This window comes from Nothoprocta perdicaria, unplaced genomic scaffold (genome assembly GCF_003342845.1).
Source record: "Nothoprocta perdicaria isolate Ctin4 unplaced genomic scaffold, notPer1 scaffold_46, whole genome shotgun sequence".
Lineage (NCBI taxonomy): Eukaryota > Metazoa > Chordata > Aves > Tinamiformes > Tinamidae > Nothoprocta > Nothoprocta perdicaria.
Window position 1 is genome coordinate 2,274,631 of NW_020455710.1, and position 6,710 is coordinate 2,281,340.

General features: G+C 36.7%; 1 long non-coding RNA gene across 1 annotated transcript; it reads left to right on the plus strand.

The window, feature by feature from the left end:
* Positions 1–2,075: 2,075 nt before the first annotated feature.
* LOC112953804 lies at positions 2,076–3,888 on the plus strand. Its single transcript, XR_003250620.1, has 4 exons — positions 2,076–2,138; positions 2,835–3,082; positions 3,294–3,353; positions 3,691–3,888. It is a non-coding gene; the product is annotated as an uncharacterized LOC112953804 (long non-coding RNA).
* The last annotated feature ends 2,822 nt before the right edge of the window (positions 3,889–6,710 follow it).

The following is a 6,710-nucleotide window of genomic DNA, read 5'->3' on the forward strand; positions in this document are numbered from 1 at the left end:
TGCTGTAGTACTTCGTTTCAGTAGCGCATCCTTGCCTGCACTGTGGGCTAAAAGTTAGGCATTCTGCAAAGTCGGGCAGGCAGCTCTGCAAATGGCAGCTGCTTCCATGCAAAGGTACATTACTAGACTTAAAGCCTGCCCAAGACACAGGAACTGCAATACTCATCTGCCAAGGCTGTCACTTCTTTGAAGAAGCCAGTCCTCATCTTTTTTATTTTATAATGTAAGTGTAGTACTTAGTGCTTGCTTAAGAAATGCTTGTTTGTGTTTTTTTTTTTTTCCTTAAATTGACTTCCTGTCAGGCAAAATTTCAGTCACAGAAGTGGCTTAAAAAGCTAGTCCAGCTGAGCTTGAGTCACTCATGAAAGTCAGCATTTATGAAAACTTTATCTATGGCCTATTGCTAAAATGATTCATAATATTATTTTATCCTTTTGGCTGAAGGTCACACGTGCCTTGTTGACTCCTAAATGAATAGCTTCATTTTACCTATTTAAAAATAGATTGCAATAGATTTATTTAAAAATAGATGTCAAAAAATTGATTGCCCTGTATGATGATGCCAGTATTATTTGCCCTTTGTGACTGGAACAGCCAAGGAGTCTTCTGACAAAATAGCATATAACAGTACGCTGTTGTTATATGCAATATGAAGCTATGCAGTATGAAAAATGCTTCTGGAGCTCTGAGACTCTGAAGAATTCCTTTATTACAGTTCTACTGTCATCCCTTGGAGAACCTGTGATGGACCAAGACAGTGGTTCAGGGCTTTGAGCATGATTTGGAGAACACTGTGGTGCGTGGCCCAAAAGCTTGTTTCGTTCTCAAAAGGGAAAGACTTAACAAGTAGTGAAAAAGGGAAAGACTTAACAAGTAGTGAAGTCTTTTATGTCTTCAGTAGCCTCTTTGCTTATTGCTTTCTACCCAAAATAGTCTCCTTTCTGGTGCCGCTTCTAACTGTGCGTGCTGCATCTCTAGCAAGTTTAGGGCTGTGCTATTGATGGATATAAATAGCTTGAATGTAGGAGGGTTTGCTTTATGTAAATTATGAAATGGCTTGTCCTCCAACAGTTTTTTTACAGTAAGTAAAAGAAAGCTTTTACAGCAAAATGAGTTCTCTGTAGTGCCTGAAGAGCTTCTGTGTGATCTATGTAATTAGTAAAATGCATCTGATTAATGTGTTTAGGCCTCAAATAACCATAAATGAATTAACTAGAATAGCTCCCACTCTTCTGATGCAATGGACAGACTAATGGGACTCTTGTTCAGCTAATAATGTTAGTTCACTACACATTTGGAGTGTATTCAAATTTTTCTGGTATTTCTTCCATAGTAGCAGTGTTTCACATATTTATGATATCTAGAGTTTGGTTCTCTTCTGTGATCTTAAAGCAGTTTCCTATATCACTAACCCTGCAGCCCACACACTGAAGTGTATCTCTGTGAAGTCTGTGGCTGGGTCATGAGTAGAAATTGAGGGAGGAGGAATAGATTTGTGATATAGATGTTGCTATCCTCAATGTGCTTCTGCAATAGGGGATCTTAGTTGGCCACAACATTGGTTAATTATTCCCCTTGGAGGGAATAATTTCCTTTTCCTCCAGCTTGCTCTCTACATCTAGGGATAAGAATAGTACCTTATTGGCTAGACTTGTCCATAGGAAGGTCATGCTTAAAGCCTTGTAACCATAATTACTTACTTATACTTACTTCAGCATAAACAGATTAATTAAATTCAAAGTAATTAGTGCTTCTAGCTTGGGTGTGTAATACCTTTGTGTCCACAGTGCCTTCTAGAATCTGAGCATTGTCTTGCTGGCAAGGATTTTGGCGGAAGATTTTAATGATGTTGAAGTTTACATAGTGTTCTGTAAGTGTCTGTAAGTGTTTAATATTGATGCTTCATTTATCATGTTTTGACACTGCATGCTGCAGAGGATGAGAGTAGAACATCCTTACTCGCCGACTGAGCCTTCTTACTAAAAAGATGTGTTATCTCCAGTTTGGATAAGTGAATCAAACACTTAAACTTTTCTTCTACAACTGTGTTTAACTTTTCTTTCCTTTTTCATTTCAAGAAGTGTCAAGAAGTGGTGTTGAGTTTGCAGTACTATATACCATCCCAGAGGAGGCTCTAAGTAAGTGTTAATGTTAGTCCTGTGCATAAAAATGACTTTCACTGAATTAGGAACAGAATTGCCTTTTCTGGCAATTTTGGTACTTTCATTATTTTTTATTGGGGATTTAAAATCTTATCTGAACTCCTGATTCAATTGGGACTACTTTCTTAGCCATAATTATCCCAACAAAATTTCTTTGAACTCTTAACACAGGATGAAATTCACCACTGCACAGATCAGTAGGCTTGTGGGAATGGATAATAATTCATATAACTGGATCTTGTGGAGACTTCTCATTCTGATGGAAAGACTATTTACATAGTTACACTATTAGTTTTTGTGTAACGTAATTGTGTTCAGTTTCATAGTATCTGTCAGGATTATCCCAGTCTTTGTCTTCCTGAAAAGGAAAAGTTGAGGATTTTGTCTTTTGAGACAAAATATCCTTTTAAAGGAGCATATGTTTTGAATGCCATGATTATCATATAATTGCTTAAGAAAATCGTTTTTGGTTTTGGTGTGCCCTCGTAAGCTGCTTAGCAATATTTTATAGTTTTTACTTGAGGTTCAAAATGCCACTGGAGGACAGATGATATGTTTGTTATACAATATCGTTACAGTCTAATGTGTTACTTCATGGTCTCAGGTTGCTTTTCCTTGAGCAGTTGGATGCTATCAGTTGTCAGTTTCTCATCTATTGTTTCTTTTCCTCAGAACCTCAGCAAGTAGGAGATAACAGAGCCAATGGATTGCATGTGTTAGGTAAGCAACAAAACTCCAGTAGTGATATAAATTATTGGAACAATGTTCATCTGGGGAATTGCAGACAAAGCAGCCCTGAGGAAACGCATAGAGAGCCTTGTTTCAGCCGAGGCTTGAATAACAGCAGCAGTGAAAACCACTGATGATGAGAGGAGAGGTAATCAGATGAGAGGGGAGAAAACCATCTGAAGCCACTATATGTAAGTATTTTTGTATAATTTCTTACACAGTAAATTTGTCATGTCTGATTAGCAGATTGGCATATGTATTTCTTGACACAAGTTTGGTTTTGAAATCTGAAAGTGTCATTTCCCTGCACAACATGAAGCATAAGCAGGTTTTTTCTTTTTTGTTGTAAATAGTTATTTCATATAAAGAATGGGATATCAAATATATTCTCTTATTTTCCAGTTACCTCCAGGTATTTTGATGTGACCAGTATTTTTTTTTTAATGGACACTTTATATAAAGGTAATTAAGACTGGGTATTCATTATTTGTATTTATGGAATTAGTTACTTCTGCTGTTACCTGTAATTGTCATCATTGCCTATGGCTATAACTTACCTGCATCTACACATGAGCAAACAAAATGCTAAAACTGGCAACCGGTGATGCACAATATGCATGGAGATTTATGACATATCAGAGACAAACTTGTTTTATTTATGGTTTATATAGCTTGCTTCTCAGAAAAATAGGGTTGGAAGCAAAAAAGGTGATTGCTTTCTTCTGATGGGTAAAAGGAAAAAGTACCCTTTTTTAGGTGTTTACCTATTTTAGGTATTTACCTACCAAATACTTCACAGGCTCAATTCTGAATGGGACTAATCAACTCCAGCCAGTGGGAAATTAAGAAACAGTACAAAGCTTCAAGACTGTCATGACAAATGGATTAGAAGAAATCATTTAGACTTACGGAAAATTGTTGGGGGCTGAATGCTGCAATGTTTGCTCAGTGTATGTGAGAACATAAAATAGCTTCTCAGTATTTAGGTGAAATTGTGCATCTGGAATACAGTGGATCCCTCAGGTTAGTGAGATCTAGGTTTCAGTCCCTTGAAAAGATGAAAATCTCATCACTTCTTAATAAATAACATTATGAATCTATTTATTATATAAAGTATTCAAGTTTCCTGAGGATTCAGGATCTATGAGATCACTTCAATTCCCAAGATAAATATATTTCTAAATATGTGTTTGTGTACACTGTGTTGTGGCGTAAATGAATGTGCTTTCACTAGACTTGGTGGAACATTCTTAGGGTTTCAGCAGCCAGTTCTTGGGTGGCTCAGTGCTACCCAGGGCTGTTTTGATGTCTGGCTGGACAAGGATGAGAAGAAAATGTGAAAGCAGAAAATGCTGATTGTGAATTTATTCCTTCTGAAATAGAATTAAATTTTAATTTTATTCAATTGAATAACGTTTTTACCAACTTGAAACCATTTGTGAATTGGTGAGCTTAGGCGAATATTAAACAGAATGTTTGACTTCAGACTCAAAATGCTGTTTTGAAATTGGACTTCTAAAAAACTATTTCAACTTTTAAAAATCTAGTGTGCAATATTACATTTGACACGCAGTTATTCACCTACAGAATCAACGATTTAAGCGTATATATATAATAGGAGATTCTGCATGAGTGTTGATTCTTAGGGTCCTCTAAAACGAATTGTCATATAAGAACATGGTTTAAAAACTAAAAGGGTTACTATGTCTGGCATAATAAACCTTGAGACGAAAAGGAAGCAAAAATGTTTCTCCAATATTAAATAGTTATCCAATATTTGAGTGCTCATTTATATTCAGAGCTGTCAAACAGTAAAAACTGATCAAAGATTCAGTCTGAGTGTATCACTGAAAAATGTTACATACCATTTCCTTTCTCAGAACTTTTTACTTCTGAGAAAGGGCAATGCACAAGAGCACGCTTTTGTAGGGCAAGATTTTTCAGCCTTTTGAATACAAAGATCTCCTATGTCACTTAAAATTTGAGGATCAAAATAAGACTATCAAAGGGTTTAAGTGGATGTCTGGAGCTTGGTTTTAATTAGATTTTGTTTGAGGTTTTAGATCTGGTTTGGGGGAACATTGCTATTAATGCAGTACCAGAAGTGGTTAAAAACCTGCATTCAATGTAAAAAGCTAATGCATTAAAGCTCATTTATAAATGTTTCTTTTAAGGTACCCATGTCTCTTTTTAAAAAATATCCTAGGCACTTACAGTTTAATCTTGTTGCAGCCTTGAGCGCAGAGTGCATGTGCTAAGGCTAGCGAGGGCTACACTACCCTGTGGTTTTGCTAAAAAAAAACCCCAAACGTTTGTCCAGAGGGTAACATGAAGGGAATATGCTTCAGTGGCCTAAGGTAGGGTACTGTACTCTGCTGACGTGGGACAGATTTCAGTTTGCCTTGATTGATGGCACAGACATTCAACGGAGATGCTGCACCAAATGCATATGGCTTCTGACTGTGACATCTGACTGTACCTCAGAGGTTAAACACTTGAATTTTGTAGGCACTTGAAAGTCCTGCCTTATTTAAAATTTTGTAAATTTGTGATTGGCCTAAAAGATGTAACTGCCTTCAGTTGTATAATTGTAATGTTTCTTGAATTGCAGCAGGACCAAGAATCCTTAGCCAAGATCATGACCTATGAGCCAGACGCTGCTCATGCAGTAGTTACCTTCTGCTAAGGAAGGTTTACTATGCTTAGACCTGTTAGTTAAGCCAGAGCTATATAGAGCTAAGGGCAGGTTTGTTATGCTCCTTTGTGCAGAATTATTTTGCAGATCCTAGCTGTAGGAAAACAAGTTTTCCTGGATTCACCTGGTCATAAGCAGCTGGTCACTGGTTTCCCCAACAACTTACCACTTGGGGTGGGCAGATCTAGAGCACTGGTTCATGCTCTTTGAATTGTACCCTACAAAAAAGTTTATATTTAAGTTTCCTGAGAGACTGAGTTTTCTTCTGCTCCTATCCTTAAACCTCTATGGCATTTTTCAGTGACTACAAAATAAAAATCGTGATTATTATGTATAGGCTGTTTGTTTTCCTATAGTATTCTTTGAGATATATATATATGTATATAGATGTCAGGATAACTGCAGTCTACTTAATGACAGCCTTTTGGTCCAGTGAATGTGTCAGCAAGGGAAAAAAAGAAGTGTTTCTTTTCATAAAACTGCTTTCAAGCATCCTTGAGGACACATTAAAGTGATCTCCTTAGTCATATTTAATAAACTAATTAGCATGATTGGAGTGTGCATTCCTTCCTTATGATTAGCTCAATGGCACAGAAAGGAAAACTAGGTAAAAAGTCTTATGTGGCACTAAAGACCTTTTTATATTCTGAGCTGGAATACATGACACACTGGCTACAGGCTAGGTAACTTTTAAGTCTTTTGAAAGCAGCAAGGGCGTAATTCAACTTAAGCTCTGACTTTTCTTCGACTGAACTATATAGGTCCTGAAACAGCTTGGGCAGAGAGTCTGGAAAGTTACACTGCTGTTCATCCTGTTTCAGAGGAATCGTTTGGTGCTTTTAGTGTGATGGTGCTTTTTATTCTATGAACACAGATGAAGAAGAAAGCCGAGGACAAGTTTTTCTTTTTATGGAGCCTTAATTTAAATTATTAGTACTTCTAGAGTTTCAAAATTAATTTAACTTCATAGAAGATCAGACAAACTGCACAGCTGTTGTGTCCTGTGGGACTTCCAACTTCATAATACTTTGTTTAGATGCATCTGATTTTTTGGTAACTACTGTATTACCTGAATTTTGGTTAACAAACGTATCTTAAGGGTTAGACTCCCACCTTTGCTTCAG